At 32.3% G+C, this 21439-nt stretch overlaps 1 protein-coding gene across 1 annotated transcript in view; it reads left to right on the top strand.

The window, feature by feature from the left end:
• Positions 1-9676: 9676 nt before the first annotated feature.
• The window catches only part of LOC108903509 (tensin-4), a 227997-nt gene continuing 216234 nt past the window's right edge, over positions 9677-21439 (top strand). The window contains exon 1 of the mRNA XM_018705724.2: positions 9677-9706. The gene's annotated coding sequence lies outside the window, so the exon portion shown is untranslated. The remainder of the gene's footprint in view (positions 9707-21439) is intronic.

Genomic DNA, 21439 nt, shown 5'->3' on the forward strand with positions numbered 1-21439 from the left:
TAGCCCAGTCGGGTTGTCATTTAACCGGGAAAAAATTAGGGACCACAATTTTATTGTTCTAACCTTTAGGGGGGGTCAATAGTAGTGTAAATTCAGAATCGCGACTGAATTCCACCCCTGCGTCAGCCGCCATCTTGAATTTAAGGAAAAATCGTTTTTGCTCAATATCTCGGCCATTTTCAACTTTACAACAAAAATGGTAAGAACTTAAGTTGTTGCAAATGCGATTTCCTACAACTTCTTTTAATATAAATTTTATCGTGCGATCGATATTTTTCAAGTTAAGGGGAAAAATAGTGACAAAGTATAATTATTGAGTTATCTCGTTTGTTATTGACTTTACGACATAAATATACATAAACAAAGTTGGAAAGAACTATATTTTCTACAATTTTGATCCCTTTGATTTTTTCGCTACTACCAACATTTAAGGTCCTACGCTTGCGGAGACGTCAGGCCTATGGAATGTTGATCCCTTGAGCTTAGTTAGGCTTGCCATAGGCGTAGGACCTTAAATTTTGGTAGTAGCGAAAAAATCAAAATTGTAGAAAATATAATTCTTTCCAACTTTGTTTATGTACATTTATGTCGTATAGTCAATAACAAACGATATAATTCAATAATTATACTTTGTCACTATTTTCCCCCTTAACTTGAAAAATATCGATCGCACGATAAAATTTGTAATAGAAGAAAGTTGTATGAAATCGCATTTGCAACAACTTAAGTCCTTACCATTTTTGTTGTAAAGTTGAAAATGGCCGAGATATTGAGCAAAAACGATTTTTCCTTAAATTCAAGATGGCGGCTGACGCAGGGGTGGAATTCAGTCGCGATTCTGAATTTACACTACTATTGACCCCCCCTAAAGGTTAGAACAATAAAATTGTGGTCCCTAATTTTTTCCCGGTTAAATGACAACCCGATTGGGCTAAGAGCGGCACACAAAATATTTGTAAGTAGCGGTGCCATCAAGCATTCTGTATCTCTCTGCATATCTAGTACATATTAGTAAATTTTAATTCCATTTCCCCCTTTGTCAAAATTTTAAATGTTTTAATTTGTACCTACACACTGTGTCTCCTTCGTGTAAACACACTCATCAACTGGAAGAGAGATTGCGACGTATATCTAGTACTCGCGGTACTCGTAAATTCTTTTATTCGAAGAGTCCAATTAACAAATTTCAGTATCTGAAATATTCCCATTTTAACAACTGTCTGTTGCTGAAAGTTGAGTTTCGTTCGGAGTTGAACGAATTAATATCAAAGCGGGAGATTAACTCGAAATTAAACGTCAAAATAGCTACACTTTTAATCCTCTAATCGCCCCATCAAGATGCCTGGCGGATGAGAATATGGCGGATTTATTTTATCGTTTTATCAGATGACAGTTTCAATTAGCAGACTCTCGGGCTGGGAGTTCCGCGGCTGCGACGATTCCTAGGTAATAAAATTAGCATTTACAGGATGAAGCTGAATGTCTTCGGTTCGAGAATTAGCATCTGCGAATTTAAGTGGCGATGCGCTACAAGAGAGTTAAATAATTGGATATAGTGTCGACTCTTTTTCTAAATTTAACTATCATCGAGTAATTTTTTACTCAAACCTGGTTTATTCTTAAATTTTAATTTAAATATCATTGATTTAAGTCATGAACTACTAAACTGCCACAGTGGTTTCTACACAGATCTGTTTTAGAGACAATATTTTAAGTCTGAATTAAGAATTATTTAACTGATATATTGTACGCTATAGATAGGTAACTTGTCCAACTTGACTTTATTTCAACAAACTAGTCTATTATCAAGATAATAATCTGTTCTATTAGCCCAGTTACTCAGGATTTTTACCTCCGAATTCTTTATAACTGAACCGATTGACGTGAAATTTTGACTGAATGTGGGGAATGCCTCAAGGAACAAAACTTATAGTGCCGAAGTGTGCTTTTGCCCTGGGGGTGGTTCCCACCCCTTCTTGGGGGTGGAAATTTTTACGCCCAGAATATCCTCAGAAATCTATAGTCAGTTTTAAGTAACAAATGTTATATAAAGTTTTTTAAAATGTTGATTTTTTTCTGAACAAGTGCTTGTTTTCGGACAGTTTTTTGCAAATGACTCTGAAACCATTGGATTTAACGAAAAAGTTGTAATGAACAAAAAGAAAGGTAATAAAAACAAATCTAATGGTATTATTTTGTTTTTCTCTAATTACAATATAAACCAAGTTATGGATTTTTAAACATTATTATATGTTAGCTAAAAACTAAATTGGAACCAGTTAACATTAAATAACGCCAAAACCATAAATATTAGGGAAAAAACTATTTGAACCTCTTTTAAAGTATTTTGAAAAACCATTAAAATGAGCTGTTTTAAAAGTCTTTCTAATCAAAATTAACGGAAATATGGTCGAAATAACATGATAGTCTCATTTTTTTAAGAAAAAATTACTAAACAAATCAGTGCCTTTGGCGTCAGAATTAAAACTAAATGCAATCCATTTACAGATTTCTTCATTTATGTTTTAAGAATATTTTCTGGGTCTTTGGCTCACGTACAAAGCATGATTTCGAAAAAAACTTATTTTTTGAAAATGTAAATTTTTCAAATTTTTTAAAAAAATTCTATTTTTACGCTGTAACTTAAAAATTAAAGGGTGTACGAAAAAATACAAGAGTAAAAAAATTTAGCTTTATTTTTGCTGAAGATTTTGCTTCAATTTTTTATTTCTCTAAAATTAATATTAATCGAGATATCGCCTTTTTAAGTTATCATATGAATGAGAAAACCACTCTTTTCGAGCCCTTTAAACCCTTCAAACTTAAAAATGAAGGGTTTAAAAAAGATCAACTCAACAGTTCACGTAGCCCTTACAATTCCCTGCAAAATGAGCCTTTGTGCGATTAAAAATCTTAAAAAGTAAGAAAGTTATCGTCAAAAAAATAAACACGTGTATAGGTGATAATTTTAGGAAAATTTAGGTCAAACAAGAATATTGAAGCATTTAGATCTTTTTTGTATATATACGTATTTAGTATGTGTATATTCGAATAAACCAGTACTATACTATATTATAACTACTATATTATAATAAGGGAATAAATGTTTATTTAATAGAATGCACATTTAAAATGTTTCTACTCTTTCAATAATATTTTTTCATTTTATTTTCGAAAGAAGGGGTATTTTTCATGGGTTGAAAAGTTGCAATCGATAAAAAAGATTTTTTAATCAAGAAATCAATTTTAATTTGATAAAAATGCATGATTAAAACGTTTCACGTTGAAAAAAAAATGTTTATATTATTTTCATCCAAAGGGGTGGTTTTTAAAGGTTTTTCCGGGTTGAAAATTTGGGATACATTAAGTTTCATGTTAGATAGCACATGAAATTACTCATGCCGCGTAAATAAAAAAGATTTGATTACATAAAATGCTTAAATTTGTATTTTTTTTTTGTTTTTCCAATAAGGGGTGGTTTTCACCCCTTAAGAACAAAAAGCACACCTAGCGCATATACAAGTTTTGAAGTGGGGGGTAAGACGAGCCTAATTCTAAATTTTGAGGAAAAACGACGCAGTTATAAAAAATTCGGAGGTATTACTATATTTTCAGCTACAGTAACTGGGCTATATTCCATGAAAATAATTTAGTCTCAATGAAATATTGACAGATAAGAATAGGGTATCAAAGTTAACATTAATTTTTTAATTTTTCTTTGTAGTTTCATGAGTTTTTAGAATGTTCTTGCGAAAGTGGATGGGTGAGGTGAAGGTTATTTCCAATTTTGGTCTAGTTCCAAGAGGGGCTACATTTAAAATGTTGAAATGGTCGCAATTTTTTTATACTCTCAATTTAGCAGCAGATTCCTCATTCCTTATTTTTCCTTATTTTTCTGCACTTTTTTTATAATAATTTTTAATTGTGGGAATTAATGCATATTTTTTCATTAAGTGAATACAGAAAAATGTATTTTTTATGTGAAACCTAATAAAAATTTCTAGCTAACATAGATATGAACATTTTAAGATTCTAAACCTAGCTCCCTCTATGAGCTAAATCTAAATTTAAACTATTACTATTTCTTACCTTAAACAATCTTTACCTATTAATGGCCAGAAGAAAATTTTAAAAACTATAAATTACGGAGGATAATTTAGTTTTCAATTAAAACCCAGATTGTGATATTCCAAAACATTCGAAATTTCTGTACTAAAAAATTAAGTGAAATTACAATCGATGCCGTATTTCTTCTATTTCCGCCTTTTCCAATGTATCCGGTACCGTATAAAATCCCTAATTTAGACTTGTACATAAATAAAAAGAGCAAACTACTCACGTAACCGACAAATTACCGATATTTCATAAAGTTTGTTCATATTGCGAGCGCTACTGCATAGTTTGTGCACTTTGCACTCTCTGGAATTCATATTCCAGGCAGGGGAGTATAAAATCAGCGTTAGATAGTTTCCGACAAAAAACGATAACCAGCTTCGCCGTCTAATATTGTACCTGACAAACGCGCTGGGTCGTAGAGTCGCCCATTTTACTTGTACTACTACTTAATCTCGGAACTATTTCCAAATAAACGATACCGAATAGAAGTTCTGAAAACAAGTATTTGATTTGTGCCGCTTTCGGATCGTGCAAACTTTTGTTTTAAACCTGTTGTACAGGATATTCATACAACAGTTTACCTCTCTTCATTTACAAAAAAAATGGCAAGTTGGTCGCAAAACGATATCAATGAAATATATAAAAAAACAATTCAATGTTGCATTTTGAGGGTTCAGAGCATAAGTAAACACTTTTGGACTTTTATTTACTACACTACACACACTATTTTACATTTACGGAAGTGCCTATAAAAAAATGAATTAACGAAAATTGACTTTTAAGGTTCGCGCGCACTAGACCGGCCCGGCCGGCAACGGAACGCACCGCTACGGAACGCGAAATTATTTTTACATGGTACGTAAAGGAAACCGCGCGTACTTCTCGGCAACGGACAGCAACGCCGCGACCGGTCGTCGGCGGAAATCTCAGGCGAGAATACTTTTGCCGTTAGTTCGTTGTGTTTCGTCGTGGAGTGAAATAGTGGGCGCTTTGTATTTCGACGAAAAGGACGCCGTTGGTTTCAAAATGGATGAAGAAAAGCTAATTTTGCTTGTCAGCGAGTACAGAGAAGTATACGATTTGAGTCATAAAAATTACTCAAAAAGATGTTTTCATATCTCATTCTAAAATATTGGAAACATTTCTCCTGATGCTTAATTAAATCCGGAAATAACGTTGCGTATTTACTTTCTATCTTCCTTTTTCTGGAAATTTCGTGAACCCATTTTCGCTTTTTCTTGGCATTTTCTTGATTGCGTTCCTCTTCTTCGCAGAGCAAACTAACAACTATTACGTTAACATCCATCTCCAACAAAATGTTCGTTGCAAGTGGAGAAATTTTACCGACAAGTGAGCGTAGGAACGAAAATTCGCGTTTCGTAGCGGTGCGGCGCGTTGCCGGCGGGGTCGGTCTAGTGCGCGCGAACCTTTAGTATGCAATAATGCTATTCCGATTAAATTTCAACGATGAAATAAGATGTATAAGTCAAAGTTTCGGTAGATTTTTCGCATATTTCCAATTTTTTTTTGCAATACGCATACGATTTGCACGAGAAAATACAACTCTTTACTAATTTTAAGCCCAAGATGGTTCATGTAAGTGCATTAGGTACTGTGTGATTTATCGAAACTTGAAAAAAATTTTTACAAAAACTATAAAATATTTGCAACTTTACAAAAATACGTTTATTCTATTTGCCAAGGACTACATATTCTGAAAATTTCGTATTTTTTTTTTCGTTTTAAAGATAATTTTTTTTTAAATGAGATTTTTAGCCGTTTTTTGCAATAACTAATACATTTGTTTATTGACATTGGGCTGGGCACAAAATTTTTGTTATAAATAGTCCTACAACTTTTGTCTAAAACATTTTTTTCTAAAATGTTTAGTTTTCTTTTTAATTTTTTTTTGTGAGCTTTGGACGCCATTTTGAAAATGAAGCCCTAACATTCAGTAAAGTAAGGTAAAATAGTTCATTTGATTCTTCGGAATTTTTCCTAATTTTAACATGTCATTGTTTACTGAACTAATTTGTCAAAAAAACGACGTAATTTCGACAATTTGAGGGGCCTATTAATATTTTCTAGTTTTTCAAGCAAATTAATCTATTGATATTTGTTTTATACAATTATTCACGACCAGGATGGTTGCCAAGAATAATCCATAACACGTGTGATAGACCTAGAACTTACTGATTTAATGTAATAAAGGCGTAAAACAACCGGTATAACATGAACTACAAACCACAATAGTAGAATATAACTATTAAAAATTGGGCACCAGGTTATATGATTTTTTTTGTATAAGTTTTACTTAAAAATCATCCAGGAAAACATGACAGTATTAAAGGGCACTCTATACAGGGTGTTTGGAAAAGTTGGTACAAAATTTAAGGGGATGAAAGTAGAGCCAAAAATAGTAAAAAAAAAATGCCTATAAACATTGGTCCTCCGGAGCACCGTTACTGAGATATGGCCCTCGAAAGGGTCTTATCATTTGGATATTTTTTAAAATAACTTTTTTTTTGATTAAGATAACGGAATGAAAATTGTAGGTAATAATTATATCGGTTATAAATAAGGATAGTTTTGTAACTGCTCTTAACAGAAATTTTTCGAATTTTTTTTATTCCTTTGAATTATCAAGCAAATAATATTATTTTTAATAAATTAGACTTTTTTGAAGAAAAAATGTCTACTTATTTTTTCGAATTCTGCGTAGTTTAGTCAGAAATAATTATTTTTAAATAATGTATGGCTCAAAACAGTAACTTTTTTTTAACATTTTCACATAGTAGGCATCTTTCATAGTGACAGTTTCATTGTAATGATACTAATGGTTGTCACTTTCTTATGTTTCTTTATTTTCTTAGTTGTGATCTTTGTGCTCAACTGTGCATTTCATTCGATTTTTTTACAACCATGAACCATCATGCTTTTCATCGTTGAATATACCGATATGCATTTTATTTATGGTTTCTGTAATGGATATATAGATGGCGGCTCAAAAAGAGTATCGGCAACTTTTCCAAACACCATAATTTGACCACTTTCTTGTTTAATTTATTGGTAACAAAAAAAATGGTAGGCTTGTATGAAAACAGGATTCATATTTGAACATATTGTTTAATAGTACTGGCATTGGGAAAAAAATTGATGGTGAAACCTCTGTTATAATTATACCATACCAATGTGGTCGTGCAAATAGGGGTGGAACCCAAACATTTCTAGCATTTGATACAGCAGATTTGTGTTTAATTAACCCCCTGCCAACTACGTCATCGGCATGTAGGAGGGTCAAGATTTCTCGATATAGCAGGGCTGTGGGTTCAGCTAATGAAGCAGGAACTTGGCAAGTCACAGTGAATCCACACCGAATCCAGCCATTATTCCAAACGAGAGATTAACGATTAGAACGAGTTAATGTACCTCCTACGTAATCGAAATTATCTTTTAAAACATCTGTATTTATTCAAAACGTAAAAGAATATGCTCCGCCGCTGGATGGCCCCTCTTGATCCGACCCGATGGAGTCCAAATATTCCGACCGAGATTAAATTGCCTTTGTGTACACTGGGCAACAAATCGTAATCACATAACGGTGGAATGAAATTGTAACTTAACGTGATCCAGATCCCTGGCTAATTCAGTTTTCTGGATTTCGGAGACAGATTTGCGGCGAAACTGTGTTAATATGTCGCAGTTGGATAGACATTAAACTAATTTATTTCTATTCCAGTAATTATCTTTGGTTTTCTTTGCTTTTATTGCCTCCTGCCTCCAACGGGGCCTGATTTACGGAGAAACTTCCATAAATGTTTAATATAGGATAAAAACGTCCTAAGGTTGCCTCAAGTAGTAACAAGAATGAATTAAATTGGTAGCAGATAATAACAATAAAAACATTACTAAAATTAACACAAGTGATTACATGCGAAATGCAACAAAAAGATAGTCCAGGATTTTTAAATTTAAAATAAAATAATTCCGTTGTTATTCATAATACAGAAAAAAAGTTTATATAAAAGTTGTACAGAATCAAAAAACCTAAAGGACAAAATTAATTTGAAACGCACAGGGTGACGTGTAGAAACGGGACACGCTAAATATTACATTTTTTAAATAGAACATCCTGTATATTTTCAAATATATGAATTTCTGAAAAAATTCTATAAATGTTTAATATTTTAGTGCGGGGTTGTCAAGTTATGTAGAAAATTCCTCGAATTTTGGAAAAAAAATGACCTCGAAGAAGATGTATTAACTTTCAACTACTAACACTTGGAGCAAAGATATTTGACAAGAGTTATAGGCAAATGTTAGGCAGAGACTCCTATATTAGCTAATATCGATATTTTATACAGGGCATTTTTTATAACACGATCATTTTAAGAAAGTTCAGACTTGATTTTCTAAAATTTTTCAAATGGAACACCGTGTATTTTATTGTTCTATTTTATTCACGTATCAGTTCACTTCAACTTTCATTAAGTATGTTCTTTCTACACCTAAAGTTGTTAGTTTTTAAGATATACCAACATTTCTGGAAAAACCTAATTTTAATTACTTTCGGTCGCACGAAATGACTTTGGAAAAAACTGTCACATTATGTCAACTTGTCAGTTTATAATTTATCATTCCATTTTGAGTTAATTTTATTAGTTAACATTTATTTATGGTATTCTATAAAATAATAAAAAGTTTTCTCAGAAATATTGCTATATCTTAAAAACTAACAATTTTAGATATAGAACATGCTTAATAAAGGTTGAAGTAGACCGATATGTAAATAAAATAGAACAATAAAAATAGGGTGTTCCATTTGAAAAATGTTAGAAAATCAACTTCCTAAAAATGATCGTATTATAAAAAATGCCCTATATATCGATATTAGCTAATATAGGAGCCTTTGTCTAACATTTGCCTATAACTCTGGCTAATTATTTTGTTCCAAGTGTTAGTAACTGAAAGTTAATACAACTTTTTCGAGGTCATGTTTTTACCAAAATTCGAAGAATTTTCTTCATAACTTGGCAACCCCTCACTAAAATGATAAACTGTGTATATTGCCATAATATATAGAATTTTCTCGGAAATCCATTTATTTAAATATATAGTGTTTCACTTAAAAAATTTAATATTTGGCGTGTCCCGTTTTTACTCATCACCCTGTATGTATCAAATTAATTTTGTAGTTTAGGTTTCTTGATTCTGTATAACTTTTATATAAACTTTTTTTCTGGATTATGAGTAACAAGAGAGTTATTTTACTTTCTCACATTGATGACCCACCCTGTATGTCACACACTTCAATAAGTTGTTGACAATTCCAAAATCAATCTCCTTAAATACGAGTATTAACAGAAGAGTACACAGCACCCCCTGCCGTAATACAATAAGTTACTTGACTTTCGAAGTGATGAATAAAACGTTAAAAATTTAATTTTATATAAAAATGTTCCCAGTTTTTTAATAACACGATTAATATGTACGTCCCATTTTAGGTGAAGATCTCCATATACAGCCAGACACATCGGAAGCAGATTTAATGTGATCCATTTTCCCAGCAAGATCAAGGAGGTAAATGTAGGTAAGTACGTCTTATTAATATTAATGGATATAAGTTCTAATCTTTTTAAATCATTCAGTGCTAATCATTTTAGTTCTGTCCAATTTATACGACTTTGTTATACTCAATATGAAATAGATCGTTAAGACAGAAATTAAATAAAATTGGTGCCAGAACCGTTCCCTGTGGGACTCCATTAATTTGTGAGGAATTTCTCTAAGCTCAGTTCTCTCCAATATATCCAAAAGTTCCTTATGGCTACGTTATCAAACACCTTTTTTAAATCTATTTTAAATACACATTGGTAGAAATACTTTAAATTTTTACTTTTTTGTATAAAGCCAATTATTTCGTTTTCAGTAACATGTTCTACACATAATTGATTAGGTAAATAATTTTATATTATTATAGAATTATTTTTTGCCTTCGTTCTTCCAATTAGTATATTATTATTGTTGGTAATATGCGTGTTAGTTCTAATTTTTATATAAATCTTGGCTACGAGTGCTATAATTATGTAAATTTTTAATACTTATGTCTTTTTACCATGCAGTAGATATCATATTTTTTCTATTTGAAAAAAATATTTGTTATTCGGATTTTTGAACCTCGATTTATTAACCCTTCAAATATCTCTCCAAGTTTGTAAAGATTTATGTACTATTGAGTAAAATTTTCATATACCTAAAATAATATTTAATATATTAATCCTTCAATTTGTGTTCATTATAGGATGTTTTTAAAAATATATTCTTAAAATATAGTTTTTTGTTAATATTGTAGTTTTATTATTATTTTTTTTAATAGTGTAAGGAATAACGTTAATTGTAATGAAGTTTTTTTTGTTATGTATTTAGATATATTTTATTTCAGTTCTGCCAGTGTTTAAATAAAAAAGAAACGTCGACTAATCCTAAAAATTCATTTTTAAAAATATTGCCCTGTACCAACTAGTACAAACTGAACGAGAAAAATATAAAAAGGATACGATTCAAAAATAAAAAAATTTATAGTTATTACTTCATTTTTCAAAATATATTTTCGAGTGTGGCAAAATTCTTATAAAAAAAAGTGAAACAATTTAAAAAATACTACAAACAACGTTGCAACAAAGTAATGCAGAAAATTTACCACTAAAACATCGCGACACCTGGGAAAAATATATCGTCCCCGATCGTCATCTGTCGAGTAGGAAATATAGGGTAACAAATAACACACAGCTCTCTGCGCGGAATACCTATGAGCCCTCCCCCAATCCGCGCCGCTGTATTTCATTCAATTTGGCCGAAATCCGGTAGTATATTCCTGGGTCAGAAAGTTTCCTCAATCACGGCCGGCATCAAAAAAAACCGGAGAAAAAGTGTCCGGGCGGACGGGAGGATCGGACGCCTCCCGGACTTTGATTGATCATCCCCTAATGATGGACTGTATCCTGCCACGTGAAACACCCTCCCAGGTGACCGTAAAAACTCCCTTTATATCGCCACCGGTGGCGTAGGCCTCCGTTATGGAGCGGGGCTTGTTCAAATTACAAACTGGTGATTACGCTTGTGCGTGTGTGTATAGGCCGGATTTTGTTTACGGATCTGTTAACCAGAGCAGAAATTATCGCGGGTTTCTATTTACGTTGTTCCCGTGAACTTTACGGAAAATGTACGGTGGATTATTCAGCAAACAGCAAATAAAAGTATAGGGCCACCGAAGATATTCCAATGCATTTTCCGTAATTTATTCATTGGCGCTTTTGCAACTGTCAGTTTTCTAACGAAATACTTCCATCTTATAGGTACACTCAAACAAATTGTTTCTAAAATTACACATTAAAATTACAATTATAGACTAGGCGGTATCTGTTTTGGTTTGGGTGAATCGTATATCCATGGAGATTTTTGGCTTTTTGGCTTTAAAATATCACTAGAAATGAAAATCTTTCTATGCGCATAAAAAAAACGTAGGCTTGACTGTTGGCGCAACAATATGTTAAAAAAATTCGAAAAATGCCATATTTTTCTGTATCTTTTCAAGAGTTGATTTTACGCGAAAATGGAAGAGGAAAAAAAATGTTTGCAGTTAAATTTTTTATAAAACATGACTAGTTACAAATCGATTGAATCATGATTATTATAGTAAAAATCGAAAAAATCGCAAAAATGGGGTTAAAAAACAATACTTTTTAGGTTTTTTTTTGGGATATTTAAACTGGATATAGGACCTTTATACTTGGCTCAAGAAAACTTCATGTTATGTAGAATCTTGCATAATAACTTTGCAATCCAGATTTTGAAAAAAAATTTGTAAATTTTCAAAATTTTGCTCAGCAAAAACCAAGGCCCTTAGATACTTGAAAATTTAATCACATATAGAAGGGTTCTCAAGCTTTCAAACTTTTTTTGAAAAATTCGAATCCGTCAATTAGGAGAGCTCTAGCGTTTGTTCAAACATTGGTCGACTTTTTATAATTATAAACAATTAGAATAACTTTGTGAATATTCAATCAAATCAAATTTTTTAAACCAGGTTTTAAAAGTTATTAGAAAGACGATTCTTTAAAAAAAAAACAGATCGATTGATCAATTAGTTACGTAGTTATAGCCGATTCAATTTCGAGCAGGCCGAAGCGGCCGCGCTCTCTGCTTCCCCCACCACCACCACCCGTACGATTTTATTGAATTTCTCGCTTGCATAAATAACTTTAAACACGTTTTAAAGTAGGTTGCCAATGAAGAAAAGTATTGTAATCTTAGACCTGGTAAGTACTCGGAATACCAAAGGTATTTTTCGAAAAATTAGCCCGGATGTCCCAGTACATTTAGTGTAAATGACGGCTATAACTACGTAACTAATTGATCAATCGATCTTTTTTTTTTTTAAAGAAGCGTCTTTCCAAGAACTTTTAAAACCTGCTTTAAAAAATTTGATTTGATTGAATATTCACAAAGTTATTCTAATTGTTTATAAGTACAAAAATTCGACCAATGTTTAAACAAGCGCCAGAGCTCTCCTAATTGACGGATTCGAATTTTTCAAAAAAAGTTTGAAAGCTTGAGAGCCCTTCTATATGTGATTAAATTTTCAAGTATCTAAGGGCCTTGGTTTTTGCTGTGCAAAATTTTGAAAATTTGCAATTTTTTTTTCAAAATCTGGATTGCAAAATTATTATGCAAAATCTATCGAACCGATTTTGATGAAATTTGGTGTGATAATTCTACATAACATGAAGTTTTTTTGAGCCAAGTATAAAGGTCCTATACCCAATTTAAATACCCCAAAAAAATTCCCTAAAAAGTATTGTTTTTTAACCCCATTTTTGCGATTTTTTCGATTTTTACCATAATAATCATGATTCATTCGATTTGTAACCAGTCATGTTTTGTAAAAAATTTAATTACAAACATTTTTTTCCTCTTCCATTTTCGCATAAAATCAACTCTTGAAAAGATACATAATTAAATAGGAAGAAAAATATGACATTTTTCGAATTTTTTTAACATATTGTTGCGCCAAAAGTTAAGCCCACGTTTTTTTTTATGCGCATAGAAAAATTTTCATTTCTAGTGGTATTTGAAAGCCAAAAAGCCAAAAATCTCCGTGGATATACGATTCACCCAAATATGGCTTTTTGAAACAGATACCGTCTGAACTATTAGATTAGAAATGTTGCACATTGTTTTTACAGGAAAAAAAATCTACGCATTACTTCGTTGTGACTAAAATACTTCACCACACAAGCTAGATACAGTTTAAAACCGCAGCATAAGTAATCTGAGATCCACCCCTAGAGAGCAGTTTGACCCTATCTGGTGCCAGTTCGGTTTCAATTTAATATCCGGCCATTCTTGACATTCGAATTAAATTTTGCTGCTCCGCTGGCGCAGATCGCCGACTTGTTGTTTGTGTATTTCGTCAGCCGGAGTACGTCCCAGATAATGAAAATCGTTTAAGGGATAGTACAGTATCGGGAAGCCTAAATGGACGGTAATTTAATATAATATCGACCCAAAATGATATTTATAACGTCAATTTAAATCACCGTCATTTATATTACAACTGTTTCAGTTACTGCAAATTAATGTACGATTTACTATACTTATTTGTACATAGTTTCTTTTTTTTTCTGTGGTGTATGACCGTCCGTCGTAATTAATTAATAGGGAAATAATACTCGTATTTCCCTCGGGTCCGTTTTCGATCTTTTCAATAAATTAATTCCAACTCCAAACGCATCGTGGCCATTCAGCAGAAAGTGGCGTTTTGAGAATTAACTCCGAAATGAAATAGAGCCCGAATTAACACAATTAAAGCCTCTGGGAGGGAGGATCCGAAGAATCAAATTACAAACAGGGTGCGTCAAGTGCACCACAGTCGCGAGTGTATTTCTCTGGGGCAGAAACGGCAACCTTAAAATATCACAGTACTTTAACAGAGCGTTAGTAAGAATAAACTCCTAGGCAAAATTACTATACCGCTGAAATTGGACACCAATTCGATTTTCTCGCGAACGACCGATGTGGTTTTGGCGATCTTTTTATTTTGTTATAGTTTTTCTGCTCTGTAACGACGCAACGTCATGGTAGAATATGTATAAGAAAACATAGTGAATTAGTGGAGTCAAGATAGATTTTGACTTCGCAAAAATTACGAGAAAAGAGAACTTTTTATTTTTCGCTTTGTAAAGTTGTCAGAAACAACATATAAAAAGTTACCAACTGTAGAGTGTACAGTTGGTAAAATTACAGTTTTTACAAAAAATATAAAAAAATATAATTTAAAAAAAAAATTAACTGCGCCATTCGAGTTTTTTTCTAAAATGCGAATTGAGGGCTGTATAATTTTTTTTCTACCGTACGAAAAATGAGACGGGCGGACCCCAAATATAGCTCTCGAAGAGCGCGCGGCCCCGAACGCGCTACACTAAATTTGTTATAACTTTTGATTTGGTCTATTGATCAAATCGACCTCACAAAAATTTAAAAGAAAGAAGAGTCATCTGGCTATCAAAATTTTATGTCTTTAAACTTGAGAAAAATATATATATTGAGATGAAATCAGATTAACGAGAGAAAAGTAAAATTTAAATTAAATATTGATGTAAAAGACAAAGCGGTAAAGGCAATGGTTGAAATGATTATTACAAAATTTATTATTGAGTTGATTATCATGTAAGTCATTTGGANAGGTAGGTACACTCAAACATATTGTTTCTAAAATTACACATTAAAATTACAATTATAGACTAGGGTCGGCAACTGGCGGACCGCGGTCCAAGTCCGGACCGCGGAAGGTAGAATACTGGACCGCCAAAAATTTTTTGAAAGTATAAATTACTCAAATAAATTATTTAAAAAAAGGTTTTTTACGTTTAAGGGTCAATCTTATCATTTTTTCTAGTATATTATAATTGTGTGAGTGTTTTGACTTCTTAATTAGTAAGCAGATTAAATTTGAGTCCAAATTAAAATAAAAAAATAAGTTTTTTTTGTGGACCTCGTTCAAAATTTTCAAAAGTATCCGGACCCCACCTAAAATTACTTGCCGACCTCTGGACTAGGCGGTATCTGTTTTGGTTTGGGTGAATCGTATATCCATGGAGATTCTTGGCTTTTTGGCTTTAAAATATCATTAGAAATGAAAATTTTTCTTTGCGCATAAAAAAAAACGTGGGCTTGACTCTTGGCGCAACAGTATGTTAAAAAAAATCGAGAAATGTCATATTTTTCTTCCTATTTAATTATGTATCTTTTCAAGAGTTGATTTTAGGCGAAACTGGAAGAGGAAAAAATGTTTGCAGTTAAATTTTTTATAAAAATGGGGTTAAAAAACAATACTTTTTAGGGATTTTTCTTGGGATATTTAAACTGGATATAGGACCTTTATACTTGGCTCAAGAATCTTTTGCATAATAACTTTGCAATCCAGATTTTGAAAAAAATTTGTAAATTTTCAAAATTTTGCACAGCAAAAACCAAGGCCCTTAGATACTTGAAAATTTAATCACATACCTATAGAAGGGCTCTCAAGCTTTCAAACTTGTTTTGAAAATTTCGAATCCGTCAATTAGGAGAGCTCTGGCGCTTGTTTATACTTATAAACAATTAGAATAACTTTGTGAATATTCAATCAAAACAAATTTTTTAAAGCAGGTTTTAAAAGTTATTGGAAAGACGATTCTTTAAAAAAAAAACAGATCGATTGATCAATTAGTTACGTAGTTATAGCCGATCAAAGTTAACCGTCATTTACACTGGGACATCCGGGCTAATTTTTCGAAAAATACCTTTGGTATTCCGTGTACTTACCAGGTCTAAGATTACAATACTTTTCTTCATTGGCAAGCTACTTTAAAACGTGTTTAAAGTTATTTATGTAAGCGAGAAATTCGAGAAAATCGTACGGGTGGTGGTGGTGGGGGAAGCAGAGAGCGCGGCCGCTTCGGCCTGCTCGAAATTGAACCGGCGTGTTCAAAACAGCGATGGGCTTAAACATTTTTAATATCTCACGTTCTAGAGGTCCGATTTTGAAGATTTTTTTTTAAATTTTAGCGTATTTTCAAATGCCTATATTTAATATTTGAATTATACTTTAATCACAAAAAAAATAATATTAAAAAAAGAATCTCATTTCAATATATTATTTCGTATTCGAAAAATACGACCTTGAAAAAAATATATATATACCGTTAGGAAAAGCATCTCTACAACCTGTATATACAGTGTTATTTTTTTTTAAACCTGACAGTTCAACTTTTTTATTTGAAATAATAGACTAGTACTTGCAAATGCAAAGTTGTAGGAAGTAACTTGATTAAGAAAAATTTACAAATATTTTTTTCCGGTGTTGCCATTTAAAAAAATATCGTTTTAGTAGCTACTGCAGAAATCTGGCAAGTAACTAATTGACCAATCGATCTGTTTTTTTTTTAAAGAAGCGTCTTTCCAAGAACTTTTAAAACCTGCTTTAAAAAATTTGATTAGATTGAATATTCACAAAGTTATTCTAATTGTTTATAAGTACAAAAATTCGACCAATGTTTAAACAAGCGCCAGAACTCTCCTAATTGATGGATTCGAATTTTTCAAAAAAGTTTGACAGCTTGAAAGCCCTTCTATATGCGATTAAATTTTCAAGTATCTAACGGCCTTAGTTTTTGCTGTGCAAAATTTTGAAAATTTGCAAATTTTTTTTCAAAATCTGGATTGCAAAATTATTATGCAAAATCTATCGAACCGATTTTGATGAAATTTGGTGTGATAATTCTACATAACATGAAGTTTTTTTGAGCCAAGTATAAAGGTCCTATACCCAATTTAAATACCCCAAAAAAATTCCCTAAAAAGTATTGTTTTTTAACCCCATTTTTGCGATTTTTTCGATTTTTACCATAATAATCATGATTCATTCGATTTGTAACCAGTCATGTATTGTAAAAAATTTAATTACAAACATTTTTTTCCTCTTCCATTTTCGCATAAAATCAACTCTTGAAAAGATACATAATTAAATAGGAAGAAAAATATGACATTTTTCGAATTTTTTTAACATATTGTTGCGCCAAAAGTTAAGCCCACGTTTTTTTTTATGCGCATAGAAAAATTTTCATTTCTAGTGGTATTTGAAAGCCAAAAAGCCAAAAATCTCCGTGGATATACGATTCACCCAAATATGGCTTTTTGAAACAGATACCGTCTGGACTATTAGATTAGAAATGTTGCACATTGTTTTTACAGGAAAAAAAATCTACGCATTACTTCGTTGTGACTAAAATACTTCACCACACAAGCTAGATATAGTTTAAAACCGCAGCATAAGTAATCTGAGATCCACCCCTAGAGAGCAGTTTGACCCTATCTGGTGCCAGTTCGGTTTCAATTTAATATCCGGCCATTCTTGACATTCGAATTAAATTTTGCTGCTCCGCTGGCGCAGATCGCCGACTTGTTGTTTGTGTATTTCGTCAGCCGGAGTACGTCCCAGATAATGAAAATCGTTTAAGGGATAGTACAGTATCGGGAAGCCTAAATGGACGGTAATTTAATATAATATCGACCCAAAATGATATTTATAACGTCAATTTAAATCACCGTCATTTATATTACAACTGTTTCAGTTACTGCAAATTAATGTACGATTTACTATACTTATTTGTACATAGTTTCTTTTTTTTTCTGTGGTGTATGACCGTCCGTCGTAATTAATTAATAGGGAAATAATACTCGTATTTCCCTCGGGTCCGTTTTCGATCTTTTCAATAAATTAATTCCAACTCCAAACGCATCGTGGCCATTCAGCAGAAAGTGGCGTTTTGAGAATTAACTCCGAAATGAAATAGAGCCCGAATTAACACAATTAAAGCCTCTGGGAGGGAGGATCCGAAGAATCAAATTACAAACAGGGTGCGTCAAGTGCACCACAGTCGCGAGTGTATTTCTCTGGGGCAGAAACGGCAACCTTAAAATATCACAGTACTTTAACAGAGCGTTAGTAAGAATAAACTCCTAGGCAAAATTACTATACCGCTGAAATTGGACACCAATTGGATTTTCCCGCGAACGACTGATGTGGTTTAGGTGATCTTTTTATTTTGTTATAGTTTTTCTGCTCTGTAACGACATCATGATAGAATATGTATAAGAGAAAATAGTGAATGTGTCTATTTAGCTACCTACTTTTGCACCCTGTACTGAGAACTAAAATTTAAATAAAAATGTCTTAGTGTCGTTACGGAATAAATAATTAAATAAAATATATTTTTTCTAGGTAGTTACATTAAATCACTGATTTTCCTTTGTATAACGACATAAAAACAAACTTCCTCAGAACGAATGTTACATTTTTTTGTTACCTCTTCTCATTGAAGTTCGTAAAGTCAGTCAATCAATTATTTCATAGAAATACGACCCCCTCGGCAAATTTACCCCGTCCAAAATCAATCTCATCCATCGAACCGATCCGGAAAAATAACCGTATTATATTTTAAAAGACACACCCTGTTTTATCCACCCTGACGCACCCCATTCAATTACAATATTCGCAATCTCGGAAGATTATTATTTTGGCAAAATATGTCGATGTCATCCAATTTATCAAAGAATGTAAGCCTGAGTTGACTGCGAATCACCTTAATAAATTTGCTACCCCGCCGTTTAGCACGATATTATATTCCATCGAGGTAATAACTCATTAGGAGACTCTACAGGGTGTGTTTTTATTAGGGGGTGGGGGGAGGCCGAGGGTTCTCTTTGTTGGGAGCCACGGGGAAGATTAATGCTCATAATTAATTCCGGGGGCGAACAAAAGAAGACGATTCCTTGCGTTCAGGTAAAAATTTGAGAAATGCCTTCGTACAACAAAGGATACGCAAAAACCTTGGAATTGAAATATAAACTAAGGGAATTGACGTAAAAACGTTATTAACATAACAAAACATATTAGGCGCTCTTTAGACACCGCCAAACAAGATGCCTTTCAACCAATATTTATTAGCGACTCGTATAAGATATAAGATCGTAAGTAGAAGCACTTGAAAGGTCTTTAAAAAGAAGTTTAGAGTTTCTAAAGAACAATTATAGCAAATGGTCAAAATTTGAATCTCTTTCTGAATAAACGTGCACTGTTATCTCGCACACACTGGAATAAATGATCAAAATTATCACCATCAAAGACGGCGGTGTCAAATAATGTTCTAGCTAAGTCATATCTAATTTCTGTTGACACAACTGTCGGCGATAATATTTTTGACAATAGTAAATGAATGGTACACTTATACTGCATGCACCCTGTATAATTTGGGCTAAATAAGCTAGAAGAAGTTCACAAGTAAGCGTTGTTAGGTTGTTAGATACTAATAATTGCTTATGAAGCGCTTTGCAAGACTATAAGGACAAAGTAAACATCTACGTTAAAAAAAGCACATTCCTGAATGAGCCCAGCGCCGTCCAAGCTGCCGCGCCTTAAAGGGGCAGTAAAAGAAAGCATTTAGAAGGCGAGAAATTTCAAAATTTTATTACCCCAAAATGCAGTCGTAAAACAGCCCGGTGGGGGTTTATAAGACGAAATATTTTAGCGCGCCCTTTTTTCCGTCCCAAACGATCCCGCTCTCGAGGTAGAACATTGAATCTTAATGGATTTCTTGCATTGCATATTAGGATTAGGGGTTTTATTAGATTTAGGGTCATCTCCTGACAAGCTGAATAAAATAATTGAAGTACTTATAATGAACAGTATTAGCATGTTATTATTTCAGTCTATTTTGAAATGGGATTAGGCTATTGATTATGTCTTAAAAAGCAGGGTACTAAGGAACTACAACGTTGATGGGTTTTTATTGCAATAAATCGTTCAAATGGTTATTCAGAAAGAAAAAATAGCGGAGTGCTATTAAATTAGAGGTTGGAAATTGGGGTTAGTGGTGAAAATGCAACCCTTACGGTTTTTTGAGTATATCTCGAAAACGAAGCAAACTTTGAGGGTATTGCATAGGAAAAATTTTGTAGATAATGACATTTTCTATGGAAATCGCTTATTTAAAAAAATTTATTTACTGCAAAAAATATTAAAAACAATTTAACAAAAAAAAAATGCAAAAAATTCAATATCTTGTTTTTTTTTACTTTTATGCAAATAACTTTTTTCTGAGCAGTGATAGATATAGGCATTGCTTCATAGAAAAAAAAGTAGATAAAATTTCCTTCGAAACAAGAGGTAGTAGGATATTTTTGGATGAAAATTGACTGATATATATGGCCGCTAAAACTGAGTCAATTTTTCGATTTTCGTCGCGTTTACCCTTATACGTTTTAATTCTCATTTTTTGCAAAAAAGGAAGGAAATAAGCCGTTCAAGGATTTTCATCACATGACTTGTTCGAAGGGTCATTAAAAATGAAAAATCCGCGGGGTGCTATTAAATTAGAGGGTTGAAATTGAAGATAGGGGTGAAAATGCAATTTTACAGTTTTTTAAATATAGCATGAAAACGAAGCAAAATTTCGGTATAGTTCATAAAAAAAAATTTGTAGAGAATTGAATTTCCCATCGACAGGGCTTATTCAAAAAATTTAAAAGAAAAATTTCATGCAAAAAATCGTTGATAAACAATTTTAAAAAAAAGCAAAAAATAAGATTTTTTTATTTTTTTCACTTTTTTAAAAAAACAATTTAGTAAAAACTTGTGAATTTAAGTACAATAAAGTTCATTAATAATGTATATACAGTGTGTCCACGGATGGAGTTGACAAGAGGAGACTCTTTTGTTTTTGACTTTATCGAAAAATGTCACTTTATAAAAAGTTCTGTCCCTTGAAAAAATGAGACTGTCATACAAATATCTTAGATTAGATATACAGGGTGCTCATAAATTAAAAAAACACGAAAATAGTCAAGAGAGAAGTACCATTATTTACAATTCTGCCAATAACCTCAAATAATGTCCTAATACAAATTTTAAAATAAAAATTTCAATTCTGACTTTTGTTCTACAGGGTGTATTTAAATGGAGGGGCACAAATGATACCAGAGATTCCTTGGGTGAAAATAAGTCGATTTAACCTAACATACCTATATCCCAAGTCGCATATTAAAAAAGATACAGGGTGTCAAAGTGAAAAATAAAAAATGGTTTTTCCTTAATAGTTTCTATAATTTTAGTCAGAAATGTTTCAAATTTTCAACAGAGATTTTTTAATAATGGAAAAAATAATATAATAATGATTTTTGAGTGTCGAGTACGAGGCGCCCTCTGCAGGCAACGTTATGCATT

This window comes from Anoplophora glabripennis, unplaced genomic scaffold, assembly GCF_000390285.2.
Source record: "Anoplophora glabripennis isolate ALB-LARVAE unplaced genomic scaffold, Agla_2.0 scaffold163, whole genome shotgun sequence".
NCBI lineage: Eukaryota > Metazoa > Arthropoda > Insecta > Coleoptera > Cerambycidae > Anoplophora > Anoplophora glabripennis.